This window comes from Desmodus rotundus, chromosome 4 (assembly GCF_022682495.2).
Source record: "Desmodus rotundus isolate HL8 chromosome 4, HLdesRot8A.1, whole genome shotgun sequence".
In the NCBI taxonomy this organism is placed as follows: domain Eukaryota; kingdom Metazoa; phylum Chordata; class Mammalia; order Chiroptera; family Phyllostomidae; genus Desmodus; species Desmodus rotundus.
In genome coordinates, this window is record NC_071390.1 from 14453145 (window position 1) to 14476307 (window position 23163).

At 50.1% G+C, this 23163-nt stretch overlaps 1 protein-coding gene across 10 annotated transcripts in view; it reads right to left on the reverse strand.

The window, feature by feature from the left end:
• The window catches only part of ADRA2A (adrenoceptor alpha 2A), a 52668-nt gene that overhangs the window by 18497 nt on the left and 11008 nt on the right, over positions 1-23163 (reverse strand). Inside the window, exon 1 of one of the 10 annotated variants that reach the window (XR_011651094.1) lies at positions 9979-10918. The exons of the other annotated variants lie outside the window; for them this stretch is intronic. The gene's annotated coding sequence lies outside the window, so the exon portion shown is untranslated. Of the gene's footprint in view, positions 1-9978; positions 10919-23163 lie in introns of those variants that run through there. 10 annotated transcript variants of the gene reach the window in all.

Here is a 23163-nt window from a genome sequence, read left to right on the forward strand (position 1 = left end):
CCAGCCCTGGCTCTGTCACTTGCCATGGAACTCTGAGTAAGGAAATCTCAGTGTCCCATCTATAAAGTGTGCATGGGGGAGGGAGGCTGGTAATAATAATATTAACTTCAAAAGGTCACCGTGAAATCAAAGAGTAAATGGACATGAAGTGTAGTGGGCATAGGGTTCAAGCTCAATAAAAACTCTTGGGTACTACCACTAATGTACATACTAGATTTTTAAAGAGTTCAAGTAACAGATCAATAAATTTTATAGCTACTGGTCAGCATAGTAAAAGGACCTAGACATAAAAACACAGGGAAAAGAGTTAATTAAATTGAGAACATTTTCCCTGGAGAATAGATGTAGGAAGGAGGCTGAGGGGCATGGAGGCAGGAAAAGAAATGGTAAAGGGCTCTCTACACATACTTGAAGTAGAGTGTTGATGGCAATGCAATGAGAATTATCCTGCAAGGCCCCGTAAATCTACAAAGACTGACACACACAATTTCCTTGGCAGTCAAAACGGGATCACTAACAGAACTTGGGAGTAATCGAAGCTGTCAGTGAAGCAGGCTGTGTGGACTGAGTTATCCACCCGCCACCAAGCCAGGTCAACAAATTGTGCCACCACTTTTTAGTCAGAGGCCATGAGGCCGTGCCACAAATTCATGTGACAATTCTCCAGACCCTCCAAGTACTTCTAGAACTTGGAGCATCTCACATGGAGGGCTGTCCCTGGGAATGGTCTCCAACATGCAGGCCAGCCACTGCAACCCTGCTGTCCAGGGGCCTCTCCTGGGGGACACTTGGCACATTGCAAACTTAGTCATGATGCATCAGACAATTTATTCAGATTTCTTTCATTCCATTATCGGGCCCTTTGGGAGCCAAATGGGAAAAAGAATCAGTACATGTCGCTGGCCAGAGAAGCAGCTGTGTCCAAACAGCCAGCCATTCACAAAAATGCTGACCCTTCCTCCCACACCTCCCAGACCAGGGCTGCATGTTGCCAGGACAATGAAATGCAAGCCTGATGGCAGCAGATGCAGATGTGGTGTCTGGAGGTACTGCATCCACTTAGTGTCTCAGGGGCACCATCCTGGAGGCAGAGCTGCGAGCACCTCAGAGCAGGTAGAGCTGGAGCTCAGGGGACCTCCCGTCTCTGGACTCATCATGAGCAACAGTAGATCCCCTTGCTTCCCAGGCCCATCCACTCAGAGTTTTGTTACTGTACCTGGGAGACTTCTATGAGATTCAGGGACTCATCTCCTCTCCTCTCCCCACACCACGCTCGAGTAACACCTAGAGCCTTTCCAAACTAGCACTGCCGAATAAAACTAAGGTAAGTAAATGAAAATACAGTTACCCAGTTAAAATTAAACTTCAGGTAAAGTGCTTTTCTAGTATAAATATGTCCTGTATTATATTTGGGACATACTTATCCCCTCAAAATTATTCATTGTTTAGCTAAAATTGAAGTATCCTGGATTTTATCTGGCACCCTACTCTGAATCCCTCACTTCTCTCACCTAGTAGTCACCTCTGCCCCCAAATGGTTTCACCGTGCTGAGGAGCTTCTGGCATGACATTGATACAACTCCTGTGGCAGCTGGGAGGTATTCACAGAGCCCCATGACCAGCCTGCACCCCTCTCTAGGGGTGGGGTTAGGGCCCTACCAGGTCCTGACCGATGGCAAAGAGAGAAATGATGAGGAGGAGAGACCAAATGTCACCTTGATGGCAGAGAAAGCAGATTTGGGGAAATGTGCTGAGAGATGCAAGCACCTGGGTCTCCTAGTACTGAACCTCCAAATGAGAGAAATCCCTCACCAAGTCCCAGGCAGCCTGGGCACTCCCAGTCCTACTGTGGGCAGGACAGGAGTGCAGGAGGGGGCTGCCATCACCCTAACTCACCCCATGACCAAGAACGATGGAGAATTATGCAAGAAAAAACGGTGAAGGCTCCCATGACCTGTTCTCTTTTCCCACACTCACCCACCAGCGACATCATTTAGTCTACTTCCCTGCTCGCTTCCCCGCCTCCTTGGGAGAAGTGAGGGCTGGAGCACTGGGCTAAGGAATGGCCTCCACATGGAAGGATCAACCAAGTGGCTGGACCCTGTCCTCACGGGCAGCACATGAGGGCCTCGCCACACCTGCAGGCCACGGGTACCTGACAAGATGATGAGGCCTGGATCACAGAGTTACTAGTCAACACAAGCCCTGGCCAACAAATAGAGATCACTCCTAACCTCTCTGTGTGCGAGTTTCCTCATCTGTGAAATGGGGAGGAAAGCACCCAACTGAGGCTCACCCATGGCTTTGCCTGCAGCAGACCCACCCAGCACACAGAGCGCTCAGCATGGGCTGTGGCTGCTGCCATCCCGGCTCTGCCCAGGAGGGGAGGTGGGGGTGACTAGGCAAGTATGCAGCTCTTGAAGGAGGTGAGAAAAGAGGAAGGAAGGGAGGGGTGAGCTGAGTTGGCATGAGATTAGTACATGGAGGGCAGCTGGGGGTCGGGCCATTGAAAGGAGGAGCAGACACAAACACACAAATGGGGCTGGACTGGCCTCTGGTGCGAGTGAGCTCAGAGTGGAAGCAATGCCCCCCAGGGTGCAGGGGAATACAGCAGGGGAAGCCCTCTGTCCCCATCACACCCCCAGAAGTGATGGTTCTGACAAGCTCAGGGTACAGGCAGGCTGTGGCTCAGGACGTGGCTCCAGGCCCAGCCAGAGCAGGGAGGCTCAGGGGACCCAAAGAGAAGCCACAGTAAACCAACAGCAGAGACAATGAGGGAGGATAAAGAACAGCTGGAACCTCAGAAACCCAGAGGTCATGCTGGATCCCAGACACAGGCGTTCACTCACCAGATCACTCACACACACCTTCATTCATTGGTTCAGCCACACTGGGTGTCTCATCTGCCCTGGGCCCTGTGCTAAGCACCGGGGCGTAATGGGGAACATGACAGCCAAGGCCCTGCCTTCACAGAACAGCTTTCTCACATTGGGAGAAATGGACCCCTAAAAACACGTGAAATAACTACACATTTTGGAAAGTTCTGTGCAGGAAATGTGAGAGCTTAGGAGAAGAATTATAGGGAATCCAAGGGGATCAAGAAGTCCTCACTGAAATGGTGACATGTTCTAGGATCTACTGGATGGGAAAGAGCCAGCTCTGGGAAGAGCTTTTCAGGCAGAAGGTGTAGCAAATGCCAAGGCTCTGAGGTGGGAGAAGGCGGGAGGATTTGGGGCAGTGGGACCAACACCCAGCCCAGCCCCCTGTGAGGCTATAGTGCCTCCTCCATGCCCCACTCTGGTGAGGAATAGGTAGGCCTGAGGCTGGGATGACAGCTGCTGGGTGGAAGACAGGGAGTGGGGTCAGGAGGCATGGTCGGGACGACAGCTCCTGAAGGACCACTCTTTGAGTGAGGCTTAGAAAGGCAATTGGGAAGCATGGCAGGGCAAAGTATTCGTGGATGCCTACCCATGAGGCAAAAGCATGGGTAGGCTCCCTGAGGGCTGAAGGCATCTGGAAGGCTTCCTGGAGAAGCCTCATGGAAGGGCCCAGGCTGAGAGTGTCCAAGGATGCAAACGACAGGAGACAGGATGAGGCCTGGTTGTTCATGGGGCAGAGAAGAAATCTCGGTGCCCCAGGTGCACTGCAGGCCAGCAATGATGTCACAGGGGGAGTTTTCCTTGCACTTGTTGGAGTGGAGGAAAAGGAGAAGAAAAACCACAAAGGGGGGTGTTGGTTGCCCACCCATCTGCCAACCCTCTTTCCCCTCCCTAATGAAACCCATGTTCACACTGGGACAGTCACCCTACTCTCACACACACACACACACACACACACACACCATGGACTTGGAAGGAATTGAAACCTTCAGACCAAGGGGTTGGCCCCAGTTGGCTTAAACCAATCAACACATTCCATCCCTAGCCAGAGTCATAGGTCCCTGGGGGCACATGGGCCTGAAGCCCATCCAATCAGAAGGATCCTCCAGACTCTGACTTGGGGCTATGAGCCCAGCTATGAAGCCGAGGCAGCTAGCAATCCCTGTTGTTGGGAACCACCCTGCCTGGTTTTAGAAGCTGCAAACCCCCATGGCTAGGGCTGAGTGACAGACCTTGGGACCATAAGCCACTAAGGAGACAAAGCTTATCTCCCTGGCAGGGGCACTGCCTCTGCCCACTTTACTTTACCCTGCTTGGCCCCGAGCCTGACAGTTAGCCAATGACAGGTAAGATTCCTCAAGGGAGGGATGACCTAAGACAGGCATGGTCTTGAAGAGGCCCTCAGGGAAGGACTTGGGGTGGCTATAGAGAAAGGGGGTGATGGACCCTCGCCCCTCAGCTTTGACAGAGCCTGAGTTCTCATTCTGTCAGCAAGAAGTCTCCTAATCTCTTGGCTGCCTTACTTCCTCTGCCTGATTTAAACCTGAAACAATGACAGAGGGCGGTGCAGCCCTGTGCTGGAAAGGGCGGGTTCCCCAGGTGATCAGGCCTAAGAAAGAATACATAAAATCCTGTGAAACCTGCTTTGCTAAGAATACCCTCAGTTCTCTGATAAGGGTCCAAGCATGAAATGAGTTTGTTCCCCAAAGTTTTATAGCTTTTTAGCTAACTGACCCTGACTCAGAATAAGCCCTGGAGTTCTTTGTTATCTATTGTTTGACCCTTACTGCCTGACAATGATTGATGAGCTTTACCTGTATTCCTGTGCAAATTGAACCCAATAAAAGCCCATTGAGGAAACGGGCTCTTGGCCCTTCTCCTTTGAGAGATCAGCCACCTTTCCTCCCGAAGCAGATCATGTCTTGGTAGACTTATTCTCATCCATGGCAGCCGGGGCAGTGGCGGGGAGGCGCAGGGCTGCGGGCAGAGCCCCCCACACCCTGTGCAACCAGAACAGGGAGATGGAAAAGACCTGGGTCCCTGGTGACATCATCAAGGCCCTGGACCAGCCAATCCTGCAACTTATCCACCTCCAGGCTCTTTGGTTACATGAGTCAAACATCACCTTTTATAATTAAACTAGTTCAGGCTGGGTGTTCTATTCCTTACAACGACGTAAAAGGTATTGCAAATCCAGTATCACTGGGCACTGAATTAAGCTCTTCATACACATTCATGTAGGAATTATCACTCTCCCTTCACAGAAGGGAAACCTGGAGCTCAGAGAAATGCAGTAACCTACCCAAGGTCACACAGCTGAAAGTGGCCAAGCTGGCTCCAGAGCCTGGCCTGGGACATCTACCCACCAGGTCCTTCAGTCTCCTTAGAACCAGTCTCCAGGGACTCTGCAACCGACGGCCTGAAGCCACCTCAAACCAGAGCTCTGACACAGACACTATTGGGGCAATTCCAAGTGGAATATTCCAAGGGCTCCAAGCCTCATTCAGGAAAATTTAGACAGGACAGATGCCCACCTATGCTTTGGGCTGGCAGAGACCTGGGTTCCAATCCTGACACCCCACTTAGTGGCTTGGGTGAGTTACTTCCCCTTCCTGAGGCTTAGTTTCCCCATGTGTGAAGTGAGGGTTGAAAAATGTCTCCATTATTCATTTACTACTTACTTTTAAATACTTTCACATAATGTGGAGTGCACATATATATATGCATAGATTTATTTTCATCTTCAACCTAAAATACGGCAAAAATTAATAATTATAATTTCCTATCAGAAGTCCACACTCTAGAAGGTGCTACCATGAGCTTCAAATATTCTTAGCTAAATTCTCACCATAAGGTCCATAGCCTAACCTAATGGAGGCAGACACACGTGCCGTGGCTGAAATGACAAGTTCAAGAAACGGGGCTGATGGAAAGACTATCCAGCATTCTGACCTTCACGCAAACAAGTTTCAAGATATGGCCACTTTGATGTGCTCACACTTAGTCACGAAGATAGTCTGATGATGAAGATAAGATTAATATAAAAAAATAATCATTTTGTTGCACCTGGTACATAGTAAATAAAGTAGTGTGAGCTGAGTTCTTTATGTAGATGTTCTCATAATAGAATATCTTATGAAATATATAATGGGGAAAGTGAAGCTTAAAAAATTAAGGAATTTTCCCCAATTCATGGAGTAAATGGCAATTGCAAATGGAAAGCAGGCAGTCTCATTCCAGAGCCTGGACTCCCAACCACTGGTCCCTAAAACACCAACAGCGTCAACGGGGAGATGTAGACATAGACAATCAGATTCTAAAACTCATATAGAAAATGTTTTTAAAAATGTCCATACACATTCTGAAATAGAAAGCTATTAAAAAGGACGTGCAGTCTATCTCCAGTGATTAAACCAGGTGTCACCGCATACACGCAAATACCCCAACAGAACAGAGTAATAATGTGAGAATCAGACCCAGCTATGTACAAAGTTGAGTGTGACCACGGCGCTGCCTCAGATCACTGCGGGAAACCAGAATGAACTGATAAATGGTGCGGGGCCACCTGGGTGACCATCTGGAGAAAAATTAAGTTGGACCCATCCCCCACATCATACACAAGGATAAACTCCAACTGGATCAAAGATTTAAAACTAAAAATAGAAACCATACAATTACTGGAAGAAAACCACAGAATTTCTAGGCAGCCACGGGTAGACATTCTCTCACCAAGACTCAAATTCAGAAAAAAATGGATCAATCAATGAATAAAAATGAACACATGCACAGAAAAAGTAAGCAGTACAAATTTGAAAGTAAATATTTATAACCTATATCCCAGATTAAAGGCTAATTTCTCTAATTGTATAAATTTAACACAAATGGATGTAAGTAGACAGTTCATAGCCAAGGAAACATACATGACCCTTAAATATATGGAAAAATGCTCAATCTCATTCGTAATTTTTAAAAATGCAAATGAAAACTGAGCTGAGCTCTGACCGGTGTGGCTCAGTTGATTGGGCATCATCCCACAAAGCAAAAGGTCGCCACTTCAATTTTCAATCCGGGCATATGCCTGGGTTGTGGGTCAGTCACCAGTCGGGGCATGTACGAGAGGCAACTAATTGATGTTTCTCTCTTACATAGATGTTCCTCTCCCTTTCCTTCCCCCTCCTTTCCCTTCTCTCTAAAAATAAATAAATACAATCTTTTTTAAAAAACTGCCCTGAAATAATGTCATCTACCTAGCAACTCGACCAAAAGCCAAGCATTTAACTATCTGCTCTGTCGATGAGCCTGTGAGGAGACAAGATCCCTCATCCGTCACTTGTGGGGGCAGCCCCGTGGAGGGCGATTTGGCAACATCTACCTAAATTACAAATGCGTACACCCCTGAACCCAGCGACGCCATTCCTGGGGACTCACCCTCCAGACAGACTTGCAGACATGGGGAGTGACAGATTTACAGGGTTATTCACTGCAGCATAACTCATTACAGCGGAAGAAGACGGGAAACAGCCAAATGGTCACCAGTCGGGACTGGCTAAGTAAGCTGTGGCATTATGGTACATCTCCCCATGAAGAGCACACTGCCCAGCTGTCTGGAAGAAGATGCAAGAAACATGAGGAAGCTCTTCGTGCTCTGACACAGAAAGAACGACGACGTACGTAGTGCTTAGGGCGAAGAGCCAAATATGGTGTATGATGGGCAAATTTTGGTATAAAGCATTGGGGGGATAATTTTTTTAACTTATTTGTATTTTCAAAGGAAACAAAAACATAAAAGAAATAAACAAAAATGTTACCTGTTAAGGACAGGGGACTGAGGTAGAGGGTGAGGTGTCACTCCTGACCTTTTCTTTTCTCCATGTCAATGTATTAGCTATTCAGGAAATTAAATTTTAATACATTTTGATATATTTTCAATTTGTATCATAATTTACCAAGCACAATATGAAAACAGACAACCTCCTCTCCGCCTTCCCCGACCCCATCTCCTTTAGCCTCCTCCCATCCCAGACCCTGGCGTGAGGCTCAGGGACCATTTAAGTGAAAACCATGCGGCTCGAAGATAAGTACTCGGTGTATTTCCTGGAAATTAAAAAAAAATGTAATTTTGCATTTTGATGAGACTGTATCAAATTGTGCCACAGCCAGTCACCAGTAGAAAACTGAAGAGACCACCCAAGTACAGAATCTGAAGCCCCCCCACCCCTCCCTGAGCTCTGCCTCACTACGCTGGTGGTTCTCAGGCCTGGGTGCACCGTAAAATCACCTGGGAAGCTGGAAAAACAATCCTGATGCTGGACCCAACACCAAACCAGTCAGACTGGGCTGGACTTGCTGGGACAATGCTCCCACCGCATTGGTGGCAGTTGTAATTATGCACCTGGGCCAGGGATTTTCTGGTTAGGGTCTCACTCTCTTGGACAGTAAACTCATGGGTACAGAATCTGTGCTTACTTTGCTCACCATTGTGTCCCACTTGCCTAGCAAAAGTTTGGTGCTCAATAAATATTAGATGAATGAATGAATTCTGGGGCCTAGAGAAAAGAGCAGGGGGCAAGAAATAAGGCAACAGCTAGGCCAGAAGGTGGACCCTGCAAGGACCCCTTGGTGAGACCCTCCTTGGCCCAGCTGCCCACAGTGAGAAGTACAGGACCCTTACTGGGCCATGACAGGCAATTTGTTTTCTCCAGGGAGCTGATCGGTCCCACCATGGGTCACGGAAACATTGACCGGCGACTCTAGCCAGGTTGCCGAACGTTTTCTGACTGGCAGACAACCCTAAGAGCAGCTCAGAGCAAGGAGTGAGGCTGGGTCCCTCAGCTCTGGACACCATAACTATCGGAGCCCCTAATGAGGCCCACAGTGCACGTGGGAGAAACTGACCAAATGGCAAAATGCCACACGGGGGGTCCTGCCCCATGCTCTTGACCTTTCTCCTTAGAGTGGCAAAATGAAGTCCAGGACAAATGTCTTCTGGGCTCAGCCCAGCGCTCTCTACTGTGCCATTCAGACTCTCAGGGCCTCACCTTCCTCATGTGTCATGTGAGGCATAATACCTATGGCATGGGCTTGTCGTGGCAGGGCATGTGGGCGCTCAACAGAGGCTGTTTGGAGTAACTAAACCAGGTCCCATGACCCAGGCCAGCTAACAGAGTGGTGCCCAGGAAGCGGGAGGTGTGGCTCTGGCCTGCAGAAAGCATCCCCACACTTAGCATCCTCACTCTGACGCCTATTGCTTCGGGAGTCACAGTCCTAGAGAGCCAGAGGGCAGGGGCAGAAGATGAAAAGTTATTAGGACCCACCATCAAGGTGGACACAGGAGTGAAGTTTAAGGAAAGTCACTTGCAAAACCAAAACCGAAGGGTGTGGGGGGGGGGCGATGGTCCAAACATTCAGAAGAACAAAGGAACCGAGATGAGGTGCTCAGAGTGTGGGCCCCCAGGGACTCCAGGTGTGGGCTCCAGGGGTGGTTTTGAGCATGTCACCTCCCTTGTTGCTGGCCAGCGTCTGGGTCCCTTTCAGACCCAGCGCCTCTAACACGCCCTGAGCACACCAACAAGGATACAATGAACGAACACGTAGGGAAATGCCTCTGATCCAGGGCCTGTTTGAGTGCATTGTCTCTAAGGACTATTATCACCCCATTTGTCAGATGAGGACACCGAGGCACACAAAGGCTAACAACCTTGCTTTAACCTTTGGGACCCTGCGTCCAATACAATAGTTGCTAATGACAACCACGGAGCCCTGGAGGGTGGCTAGTTTGAACTGGGATGCACTGTAATTGCAAAACACACTGCAGTTCGAAGTATGAAAAAAATGTAAAATCAGTAATAATTTTATATTGATTATGTGTTGAAATAATAATATTTTGGATATATTATATTTGATGAGATGCATTACTGCAATTAATTTCACCCGTTTCCTTTTACTTCTTTAATGTGGCTACCAGAAACGTTTCAGTTACATACGTATGTGGCTCACGTGATATTTCTATTGGACTGTGCTGCTTTGAGGTCTAAGTTACGCAGAACGGGGCATGGCAACATGTGCGTCAGGCCGAACAGTATTTGTGACTAAAACTCACCTCACACAACTTCCTGGGGATGTTCTGTTTCCAAGGCACCATCGGGTGGTATCCACACTATGCATTAGCTGACTCTCACTGCTGATCTGGTCTCTCTCCTGAGCCCCGAGCCCCTCGAGGGAAGGCTCTCGGAGTACATGCCAGGGCGCAGTGCCAGGTGCTCAGCAGGGCCTTGGGCAGGATCGGTCCAGGATGATGATGTGGATGACCCCGCTGAAATCCTGGCCACCTCCTTGGGGGAGAAGCTGTGAGGGCAGGACTGAGCCCTGTGAGGCTGTCCTGAGGCCGCAGCCCTCCCAGTCCTATGAAGGGGGCAGATGAAGGAAGCGTCCAGGGACTCTCATTAGTGCCTGAGCTGCTCCTCTCCACTCGTGCTCGGCTCCAAGGGGGTCCGTGGGACCTCTGCCCTCCATGGCTACACCGCTCCAAGTCCGCCTGCCTGGGTTTTCAATGGGAGGGGTGATGGATGGTAGCTCCGAGGTGTGGGGGGATTGCTCTCCCTCCCTGCCCTTCCATGTGAGTATGAGACAGAGCCACAGCCCACTCTTAGGAAAACTTACAGCCTCTGCCACCTCGGAAAGATCCCACGTGCCACACAGACCGACGCACAGAATATGTCAACAGGCCAGCCAGGAACAGAAAAACCAGCAAGCGGGTCAGGGAGCACTCCACAGTGTCCCCTACAGTGGCCCGGTGCTGAGCACAGGATGGGGCGCAGCCTCTGAGAGCTGAGGATCTGGCTGAGGAGGAAGGCAGCAGGGGCTCCCCCTGTCCGCGTGGAGCTCCAGGTGTAGCGGCCCTTCAGACATACATCCACAGTCCCTGCACTTGCTGTTCCTGCCTGGACCAGCCGGCCCACCTGATGAACTCCGGCTCTTCCCTCCAGCCACCGCTCAGGCCTCTCCTCCCGTGAAACGGCCTGCACCCTTCCCCGGGGCAACCTCTGCCCCACTGCCACACCTGCTCCTGCCCCCATCACGCCCAGCTCAGTGCCTCTCTCCCTGCCCTGGCTCAGCAGGGGAGGCTTTGACACCAGCCCTGCCTGGAGAAGCCAGCTCAGCTTGGATAGAAAATAAGCCCTGTTTTATCTTAACCTTCCCCTTTTTATTCCAAACATGAAACAGAGAAGTTTTATCAAGCACATGTAATCACCGTTCTTCCTCCTCAGCTCTCATTACAACGAGGGTGAGTTAAGCCACGTCCTTGGCTGGCAGGAATAAATGGGAATAGAAATTCAAGTCACTGACAACACATCCTGAGTTCCTTTATCCTCATGTTGGTTCAGCCCCTAAACCTCCACCCAGCCCCTTCCATCTATGAGCCAGGGACAGTGCCACACTACAGAATCTCACAGTGTCCCCTCCCTGTGGAGGCCAATGGGCTAGGGGAGAAACAGCTTGCTGCGTCCTGAATGGTCACGTGTCCACTAGAATAGGGAAACAAACAGAATGCTGGGGAAACAGGTGATGGAGGGGCCGGTTCTGTCTAGAGGGATCAGGAAGACTTGTCAGAGGAAGTGACGTGTTAGCTGAGTCTTAAAGGATAAGAAGAAAGGGAGAGAGGTTCCAGGCAAGGGAACAGCATGTGCAAATGCAAAGAGGCATAAAAGGGCGCTGTGAATTCAGGACACAGGGAGAGACAGATTTCCACGGCTACGTTATAAGGTGCGTGGGTAGGAAGAGCATTGATGAGACTAGGGAGGAAAGCTGGGTGCAGACTTTGAAGGGTCACATGTGTGGCTACAGGCCACAGGGAGCTGAGGGTGTCTGTTTTGTAGGACGTCCACTCTGGAAGCTGAGTGAAGGCTAGACCATTCTGGAGCGTGTCGGGCACTGTGCCCGGCACAGCATATGGGACCCCTAATGTTAGAGGACTGACCTTTTATTTCAAAGGTCTGATGAGTACAGACTGGACAGGTAGGGGTGGGAAAATCTCATGTAATCTCTAAATAGGGGTTCACACAGGTGCCATCACTCCTCCCTTTCAGGCATGGCTAATCAATCACAGCATCATTCTCATCCTACAACTGAGGGAACAAATGGGGGTGGAAAGGTGGGCCCAGGGCCCCACCAAATTAGGAAGCAGCAGGGCCAAGACCGGTATCTACAACCAGAGGGGGCAGCAGCCCATGAGGTGGCCTAGGGGTTCAGACAAACCCCTAGGGTGTGTGCCCAGGTTTTCCCATGTACTGACTATCTGCGGTCATCTTCTATGAGCCTCATTTTCCTCAGCTGTAAAATGGGGATGAGAATAATGTCCCCCCACAAGTTGGGTGGAAGGGAGTAATCAATGTTAAGTGTGAGTTCAGGGCCAGGAGTGTGGTAAGTGCTCATCAGTGGTAACTTCATAATATTAATAATATTATTATTTCTCACTGCTAATATACCATCTCACTATACATCCTGCTCAGTCTACCTGGCCCCCTCACCTGCAGGGCCTCCATCTTTTCCATCTTTCAGCACGTTGCTGAGGAAGCTGGGTGAGAACTGCTGACTCTTTAAATAGACGTGGTACAGACAAATGGGGGTCCCTGTATCATGCCAGGTGGCTTGAGAGACGTCCTCACCCTTTCAGCAGTGAAGGGCGAGGAGAAAAGGCGGCCGAATGGCTGGGGTCTGAGCAGCTATCATCTGGGTGATTGCTGGCATTTGCAGGTCTGCAGGTTTGTAAGAAGGGAATTATCTCGGGGCCTCAGTAACATTGACAGGTGGGTAGCTGGGCAGCTGACTGGAACCTCATCTGTAGGGGACACAAAACCCCCCACTGAAGATTTATCATGAAGGGTAACCTTTACCAGAGTGGCTTTCGGGCATGCCCTATGATGTTGGAAGGTTTGGGAGACAGCAAATGGCCACTGACATGTGTTCAGAACATAAGACAGCCCCTCAACAGGGTGGCGACGACTCTCTGATGAGCATTTGGTTTGCTGGGTACATTTGGGAAGAGACTGAGGACCACCAACTCAGGTCCTCCCTGATACCCTCTGAATTGAAGATGAGTTTGTTTTAAGGGTATGCAATTATCTGCCAGCCTGGGCCACCCCATGTTTAGGCCACTCTGCTCATGCTTGGCAGAGAAGCACAGACCTTGGGGTTCAAGGGGCTGCTGCTGTGGGCATCACAGAGAGCCCTCATGGAACCCCCTCCCCAGCAGAATCCCTCCTGGGAGTCTGGGCAGATGCGGGAAAGCTGTGAAGAGAGGAAAGTGGGGAGGTTTGGGGCATGCGATTTTCCTGCTTTTATGTCATTCACTAAGAGTGTCCGGCCCCAGCTCTACTTCTCAGTGACAACAGCAACCTCCCTGCCACCCAGTAAGAGTGGGTGGTGCCCCCAAGCCTCTTACCTTCCCCAGGTGCTAGGAGGGCCATCCTGCTGGATGTCAGCTCCTTTCACCTGGACACTCCCCGGAGATGGTGGGCTGAGGCCACCAGGACAGCGGGCAGGCGCTAAGCCCCTGCTGTGTGCCAAGTACCGTGTCAGGTAGCTCCTGATGCACACAGCCTTTAATCCTCCCGACCAGCCTGCAAAGTCGGTGTGAGAATCGCCGTGTTACAGAGGAGGAAACTCAGCCCCGAGTTGGCCAGGGTTGGAAAGGAGCCTCCTGTGGGTGTCTTGCTGCTCCAATGGCAATAAGGAATGAAGTTTCTATTCTGTGCATGGCCAGGCCTGCGGGATCCTGGTGGGGTGTGCAGGGGTCCCTTCCTCTGCGGTTCAGGGGACTCAGGACTCACAGATGCCATCTGGTTTTAGGGATGGAGGGCTGGGTCCATAAACCCACCCAGGTGATGGGCCTGTTAGAAACCAGCTGGGCTTTGAGATGGAGAGGAGGCAAACAGATGTTTGTTTACGGTGAGAAAAGGGGGTGGGGCCTGCTCAGGGGGGTGGGGTGGCACCCTTCACAGCACCTTGCAGCCTGTGCTACACCTGGGGATGGGGAGATACCAGTGGCCAGTATCACATTTATCAACCTCTCTTCCTTTCTTCTTATCCTTTAAGTCCCAGCTGGCATGTCACTTCCCCTGTGGTCTTCCCTGGTCCCTCCAGACAGCATCAGCCCCTCCACCCTCTGTTCACTTCCCTATTATGGTTATAGACACACACATAGACCACCAAAGAACAGTATTTTTGAAAACTGCAAAGGACTGCGACCGCCGAGCATCTTCTGGCGTCCCTATTAAATTAGAGTGAATTCCTCCAATGGAGAAAGTCACCCCTCTTGTCCTGGGAGGCACTGTTCCTCCTCTTCTCCTTGGAAACCCTTCTGAAATAACAAGGTCAGTGCTGAGCACCAGTCATGACAACCTCAGGTGCCTGGGACCTTAAGTTCTGATGTTCCTTCTTTCACATCTCCCCCCATGATTCAAAGCAATCACACGCCTACGACAGACACAAAGCCAGGTTACACAGGGCCCCGCATGGGGACAAAGCTGGATTTTTCCCATGTGAACAAATGACACAAGATATGAAAATAGAAATAGACAGAGGAACTCCACCCCACTGCTAATTGGTCTCACTGAGCTAAAAAGGAGAACAGGGTTTTAAGACCCTGGCAAGATCAACAATGAACTGGCTTGTGGGGAGGAAAAGAGATGGTATTTTCTTTAGCTAAAGGGACTAAAAATAGTGTGAGGTTTTCCGAGAGGCTATAGTGGTACTTCAGGATGTGGCTACAAAGCGTTTATTTCAACAGCCATTGGCGCGCTCCAAGCTAAAGCCATTCACAGTGACCGACTGCTCTCCCAGCTCCCAGGAGCGAGCAGAGAGTTGCTGCGAGTCCCCATCTCCATGCATTTGCTAGTGCGGTGCCCCTTGCCCCCCACACCAGTCAAGTCACCTGTGCCTCAAGTTCAAGCCACTCCTCTGAGCAGCATTTCTCAAACTTTTCACCGAAGCACCCCCAACAGCATAGGAGAGATTACAATGGGGGTGAAGGGCTTAGTGAGGCCTGAGACTTGCCTATAGAGGCCACTACAAGCACGAACTTCCTTCTGAATCTCAGTGGCATTCTGAGAACTCACAAAAATATCTCTCCACTCCAAAAAAAAGTCCATGTTTGTGCTGGTGTTCAAAAATCACCTTGTTCCCCAACCTCACAGTTAAATGAGGACTCCAGAATGGAGAGTCGCATTTATCCTGTGACAACAAGAGCCCCCTGGCTCGAGGCTGCCAGGGTGTGGTGCCTCGTAGTGATAAAACCAAAGCCTCCACTGAGGACCTCAGCCTCAGGGCAGCATCAGCATTAATGTAAACCATTCCTTCATCCATCAATTCATTGTGTTCATTCAAAGTTCACTTACTGAGCTTTTTAAAAATGCCTACACCCAGGGATGAAGCACAGGTGCGTCCCAGCCCTCCAGGAACTGTTTCCTGGAAACACAAGAGGAATGGGTATTACACAGCTCTGTGGCGAGTGTTCCAACTGGGAGTAACCACAGAGGCTTTGCGAGCTGGGTCATGGGGATCGGGAACGCCCTCCTGCCTGAGTCAGCGCAGGCCAGGCTGCGCTCTGGCCTTTGGGTAAGTTCACGTGTCCTTGGACAAGCCAGTTAACCGCGCAGTTCCCTCAGCTGTGAAATGGGTCTAGTAGCTTCATACAGTTTTCATGGGGATTAAGTGAGTTACACAGCACTAAGTGTTCAATAAATTTAGTATACTAAGCTGAGACCTGAGGAATGGGTGAAATTGGGATGCAGACGTGAGGTAAAGATGGAGAGGAGGAGGGGGAAGGGAAGAGGGGACAAGTGTGTGCCAGACAGAGGGAAGAACACATTTAAGAACAAATATGCAATGAATATTTGTTGAAGAATAAATTATTTAGGGGAAACAAGAGTAACGCCATCTCTATAAGCCATGCTCTTTACCTATTTTCCCTGGTATGGGTGTGTAGGTGGCAAAGAGTGGCACCTGAGCCAGGCACCCACAGGCAAGTCTGTGGCTTATTTCTAGCTAGAAAGGCAATTATTAAGGCAGAGACTGAGTCCCCTCTTGGGGTCCCATGAGCTTTTACTCCCCCAAGAGTGACCAAGTCTCCACAGGCTCCCTCTTTCTGCTGTTTCACCACCACTTCCATCCCGGGGGAAGGCCTTGGCCAAGATCGCTGCAGAGAGCCGAGTGTCCTGCCTCGTGGAACAACCTGAGACATCAGGCAAGAGACAAAGAACCCTGAACTTGTGATCAAGGGTCCTGGATTCAAGTCCTCGCTTTGCCAGCTGGTAGCCCCGGGACCTTGGGTGAGTTGCCTGAAACACCAGTCCAGAGCACACTGGACCCCCACGACAAGCAGGCTTAGGGTGACCCACCATCCAGGGAGTCACATGACTGACAGGCTTCCTAGGACTTACGACTTACAGTGCCCACACCAGCCAAGTCTCTGGCAGGCAGGGTAAGCGGGTCCCTGGCAGAGCTGCTTCTCCCCTCCATGTTCTGCCCCCTCTTCCTGCCAGACCTGAGTCACAAGTCAACACAGAGCATCTCCCAAGCCCTTTAGCTCCATGGCGGACCCACAGGACCACATCTATGCAGAAGGAGGGAGGAAGAAGAAGAACAACCCATTGGTGTTGCCGCCATGATGTGTCTACACTAGAGGTTGGCATCAATCCACTGTTTGAGGTGGCAAGGCTGGGCCAGACTTTCCCAGAGATTCCATGTGGGACCATAGCCAGGCTAGCCAGGGTGTCTACAGGGCGGGGCTGGGGGGACAGGGGAGGGTAACCTGTGCTGCTCTCCAAAAAGCTGGGGGTGATGGAATTTTTGACCCAGCTGTCCCTGAGCCCACTGCTCTTACCCAAAGAGCGAGTTGGGCTGGTCAGCTTGATGACAACCCACAAGCCAGAATGTGGATAAGAGGCTGCAGGGGTACTCTCAGCTGGGGCCCCACCCCACCCACGTGGTAAATCCAGGAAGCTCCCCAACCTTGTACCGGTGATCTGCGCCGGCCCCCATGGCATGCCCCCGTAGCGAGCCCAGCAGGCTGCCTGCCATCCCATCAGAGAGACATCTTGTGTTTTCAATTACAAGTCCCCATTTACGTGCTGGTTCGGTTTGAATGCCAGGCTATATTAGGTCATGACGAGCCAGGCCTGTTGTGCTTTCTCATTAGCTGCATCACATCGTATTTTTAGGGACAACCAAGACTGAGACAATGCCAGAGGGCTGGTTTTCTTCCTGAGTCCCCAAACACCACCTCCATAAAAGTATCACGCTGGAAGATCCACGAGCCCCTGCGGTTCCTGCCGCTGTCTGGAAGGGAACCAACTCTGAGACCGGGCCAAGTGACTAGATAAGTCAGTGGCAGCAAGGGCCGCCGTTTCTCGGCCTGTTTTTCTGTTCACTTCAGCCACCTATACTCACCTCCTCCAAGCTCTGCTGAGTTCCTGGTTTCTGGTGGCCCAGGACGAAAGGGCAAAGATCCAAGCTCCTGTGGGACCAATTTGCCTTCCTTGGAGCAGATGTTCCTGTCTCTGCTGTCCCCTGCAGACCCCCAGCATTGCAGCAGGGAGACCCTGTGCTCTGTCCCTGCAGTGTCCATCATCACTGCAGTGGGAACCTTACAATTGACAAAGCACGGCCTCGCGGTAGTCTCATTTGACTTGCCTGTAGGGGCGGTGGTAGGATATCCATTTTACAGATGAGGAAGTTGAGGCACTGAAAGGGGAGATGATGTGCCTAAGTCATAGAGACAGTAAGTGGAAGGATCAGGGACTGGCTCAGGCCCAGCTGCCTATTCAAGGCCACTCACGTGGTCACCAAGGAGGGGAGGTGCTGGTAGATGTCTCCTCCCCGAAGTATGTTGCTCACCACTGGAAGTCCCTGCAAGTGCCTGACTCTTGCGAACTTCACTCTCACCCCAGCCTCCCAGGGGCCCAGGATGAGAGAGAGGAAGTGCTTTTTGTGTCTTTGCACTTGTCCTTTCCCCCTTTTCCTGTTCAGCCTTTCTCTCTCCCTATCCCTCTCCCTCACTCTCCCTCTCCCTCTCCCTGTCCTTCTCCCATGAGCCCAGCTGAGTCTGGGATCCAGTGTCCAGGCCATCTCATGTTGGGAGGGGGAAGGGCAGGGCTATTCTTCTGTAAGGCTGTCAATTTCTTCCCTGGTCACAACCGAACATAGTGCCAATGGGCAGGGGAAAGGGGGGTGCTGCCTCCCACGGAGAGGCAGCCGCCATCCTGGGGTGGAAGCAGTAGACAGGGATCAAGCCTCATTTCAGCACAGCTACATTGGTAACAGGGCTGTGAGGCTGGGATTTTCAAAATCCCTGTGTCCACGAGACCCTTAGAATAAGGCTGCAGACAGCAAAGGATCAGAGACCAACTCGATTCCTCCAAGCTCTCTGCCCAAGAAGGACAAGGGCAAGCCCTTTGTCCACTATCTCTTCTATGTCGTCCACACCTTGTGGCTCAGAGCGCAGACCACCTAACAGGGCTGGCCCAGGGGAAGGGCTCCAGACCAGCAGGTCAATTCATCTGGTTTAAATGGCTATAGTTTATTTTTCCTCCATGTCTCTACTTCAAGCCATGAATCCAGGCTCACTCCATTGAGGGCTCAGTGCCGCCAGTGGGGCACATGAACACAGCTTGGACAGTGGAGTGGTGGTGTAGCCTCCTTCTCCCACTGACCTACTCCTGGCTCTTCTGTCCACCCACCTACACCTTCCCTCCCAAACCTAACTTCCGCTCTCAGACTCTTCCCTCACATCCACTGGCTACCCTGACCCCCATGACAACAAAGGCCCCAAGGTCAACAAGGCCATATCAAACACCCTGTCTAGGCAGGGCACCATGCTACATACCAGGTGGGTGGTAGGAGAGGTTGGTTTATAGAGGTAAAGCAGAGTCTCGGCCCGTCCAGCATTTTCAGGCTAGAGACAGAGAAAAGGCTTACATAGACTTCCCCCACCAAAAAAAAAAATCAAGTAATATGGCAAATTAAAAATCTGCCTACATAATAGAATTAAGCAGCCTAGGAAGATCATAAGCAGGAAAAAACATGGAGGAATTTGGGAAGTCGGTAACACCCCAGCCGGTCTTGGAAAGGCAAGAGAAATGTGGTTCCCCAGAGAGTCCCTTCTTCCTAGAATTGCACAGCTTAAAAGGAGCAGAGGTATGTGACCCCAGGGTATATAGTCCTGACCACAGTTCTCCTTCTTTTTTTTGTAGGACCCAATCTCATATACAGTTGACTTATAGGCTTTATTGGCACTTACAGGATTCGGGCCCAATCTCCACCACACAACTTTGAAGGCCGAATGTCTATAGGAATGTGCAAAGAGACCGAATGTAACTGCAGAAAGCTGGAAGCCCAAATGGCCATGCTCTCAGTTCATATGGTTTCATTTTGCCAACTAGATCAAAGCAGAAAATCCCCAAAACTCAACACACAAAAATACACGCACATTTCAACAGCCTCTAAACCCGTTTGCTGGAAGGTTTCACCATGAAATAAATCACTGGGTGGCAAGCTCCTACTCAGGGACAACAAGAATTTGGGCCATGAATTCCATTGCCTTTGGTGATGACAACTGTGTTGTACTATTTGCTCAGCCAGGAAATTGTTCTGAAAACAACTGTTCTAACCTCTTTAGAAACACAGGGAGGGTGAGATGGACTCTAGGACTGAAAGCCCAGATGACCAGTAGCCTTCTACTCCTCCCGCAGTGTAAAATTATCCCTAGAATCGATAGATGACTGGAAGTTCCTCCCAATTCATCCAAGGAGTTGGGACCCAATCTGCTGGCTCCCAGGGGATGGCAAGTGAGTTACGGGTTTCTGACTTCGGAGGGATTGGCCTTCAGATCAACTTTAGGGCTTTTGAAAACCAAGAGGCATGTTCACACAGTTGGAATTAAAGAGTTGATCATGACTTAGGATCAAGTGGCACCCAACTAAAAAGCAAAATGACTAAGCTCATTTCAAAGTCTGGCAACCTTTGAGAATATTGATAATGTGACTTTGACCCAAAGGTCACAGGCCAATATCCATTAGTACTTTCTTGGTTTGCAAGGGACAGAAAACCCAACTGAGATTAGCTAAAGTAAAAGGAGGGAGTTTATTAGTTCATGAAATCTTTTTTGTTAAATATTTATTTGTTTATTTATTTATTAGAGAGAGGGGAAGGAAGGGAGAAAAGCATCAATGTGAGAGAGAAACATCAATCAGTTGCCTCCTGCAAGTGCCCAGACCAGGGACTGAACCCACAACCCAGGCATGTTCCCTAACTGGGAATCAAACCCACAAACTTTCACTTTGCAGAACAACACCCAACCAACAGCCCCACTGGTCAGGGGAAAATTTTTAAGAAATGTCTAGAGGTAAGTCTTACTTCACACACATCTGGATTAAAGGGTTAAATTGATATAATCAAGACTCCCTCTTTCAGAGCTCTGCCATCTACAATGGTGACCCCAGGTGATGGATGGACAAAGCAGATCCATCAGGAAAGAGCACATATCTCTCTTCCAACAGGAAAAGTCATTTGCTCTGACCGATTCAGAGGGGGGACCATCACTGCTATGGTCTGAATGCTTATATCCCCAAAAATGTGTACGTTGAAATCCTAACCTATAATGTGATGGTATTAGGAGATGGGGTCTTTGGGAGGTACTTAGGTTATATGGGTGAAGCCCTCACGAATGGGGTTCATGCCCTTATAAAAGAGACCCAAGAGAATTCTCTTGCCCCAACTGTCATATGAATATACAAGGGAAGTCTGCAACCTGCACGAGGGCCGTCACCCAACCATGCTGGCCCCTGATCTTGGATTTCCCAGCCTCCAGAACTGTGACTCTCTTATTTATAACCCACCCAGTCTATGGTATCATAGTCTGTGTTTTAGCAGCCTGAAGAAACTAAGACAATGACCCAATTTTTACGGTCAGGGAGGGGGATGCACTGACAGGTTATGGTCCTGGGCTCAGCTCATATGGACAGGAGCCCACCCCAACCACATGGACTGAGAATGGTGAGAGAGAAGTGTCCAAACAGACTGGGGGGGGTGGGGGGAGGGTAGTTATGGCCAAAAGAGGGAATGGAGGCTGGGGAGGCAAACCACAAATGTTCACCATGAGAGTCTTAACAAATGGATTGATTTTCACTCAGGGGCCTCATCATTTACATGACCTTGATGAGCTACAGAGAGAAACCATCACTTCTGTTCCTTTTGCTTCAGTGTAGGGGAGAGTCTGGGGAGCTGGGGATATGCAGCAGGTCAGACAAAGTGTCCCATCCATGAAGAGCATGGTGGGGGGGAGCCTAGCAAAGAGCATCCTACATCTACTACTTCCCTCCACTCTGCTCCTGTAGCCCTCCCACTGTGGGAACTGTGCAGGCCCATCTGCAAAGCTGAGATCAGCAGAGAGTGAGTCATCCAGTCATCCTCATTGTCAGGTCAAGTCACTGGGTCAGAGAGGCATGTCCAAGATATTTTCATGTGGTCCTGAGACAGAGCAGGCATCCCTGTTGTTGAGTATTATCACCATCATCACCATCATCATCATCATCATCATCATCATCATCAATAGGAGCCAAGACCCAGAAGACAGGAGCATATGCCAAATTCAAGACAAAATAAATTTAAAAATTTAAAAATGAGAGGACAAGCAACCATGTCAGCCACCAGGAGAGCCAAGAGTAAGACACGACAGAGGCAAGTAGGGAGGACGCCCCAGAGCTGCTTGAAGGTGAGGGATAATGATGAGAAAGAGGCCCAGACCCTGCCAGGCATGGACCACAGAACAGAGGACCCAGCACAAGTGGCTATTAACTTGGGCCCAGAGTGACCCTGACTCCGTGGAGCGTGGCATGTAGGAGTTGAGTCACCCAGAGAGCAAAACAAAGCTGGTGTCTCTCTTGCTGCACACACAAAGGATCACCAGGAATGTGACTGAAGCTCTACGCCATATGAGCTAATTAGTTCTGACCCCCTTCTGGGCCCTCCCTACTGAGTCAGGGACAGCTTCGGTGCATTCAGACCACACTTTGTGTATGGCCTGAAAGCTGGGAGAAGAACACCCTGCCCCCAGCTCCACTGTTCTGAATACAAAATCCTAGACCAGAGCTCAGTTTTAAACCCATTCGTGATGATTAATTTCATGTGTCAACTTGGCTAGTCCACAGTACCCAGATTCTTGGTCAAACATTTTTCAAGATGTTTCTGTGAAGGTGTCTTCAGATGAGATTAACATTCACATCAGCAGACTTTGAGTGAAGCAGATTGCTCTCCATAACATGGGGGGCACAGGGGGGCTTCATCCAGTCAGCTGAGGGCCTCAATAGGAGCAAGACTGACCTTCCTGACCGAGAGAAAATGCTGCCAGCTGATCGCCTTTGGACTCAAACCTCAGCTTCCCCTGGATCTCCGGCCCACCGGCCTACCCTGCAGACTTTGGAGTTGCCAACCTCCACAGTCACGTGAGCCAATTCTCTAAAATAAATCTAGAAAGATAGATGATAAATAGAGAAATGGATATGCATATACATACAAACAGACACATACACACACCCTGTTGGTTCTGCTTCTCTAAAGAACCCTGACTAATGCACCATCTCTCTGGGTTTAAAAGATGAAACTCTTTCCCATGTCCCCTAGTGCTCATTTCACTGCCTCATGAGAGAGACAGAGATAGAGACAGAGATATCTCATATGTATATCACATCTATCATATCTATGGTATATATATACATATGTAGACATCACATAGCGTTCTCTCTCTCTCTCTCTCTCTCTCCTATACCCTCAAGGCCCTGCAAAAATGTATCCTCTTGGGACTCCTCCATGACCCTCCAGCCGGTGCTCATCTCTCCCCATGGAACCTCTGAGGCCTTAGACCCGCCGCGTACTCTGGCGCCCCTGCCTCCCTTCTCTAGTGCATTCAGGTCCCCAGCACAGCAGAGCAGCAGCTCTTGGAGGCAAAAAGACCTCAGATCTCTATCGATTCAACCTTAGCCCAGAGAAGAAACCATTTTACCAAATCAAGCTCTGCTTAAACGCTTTTAGGAGAGGGGACTTCATCCACCATCCACCTGGGGACAGGCTCTTCCACAAAGGGCGGCACGCCCCCTCCTCCTCAAGAACGCACGCCCCTCTGTCTTACAGTGGGCACGCATGTGTGGGGAGTGGTGCCCAGAGTGTGCGTGCCTGTTGTAGGCTTTCCCTTTCACACCTGACACTATGTATTCATGTGTGCACTCACCAT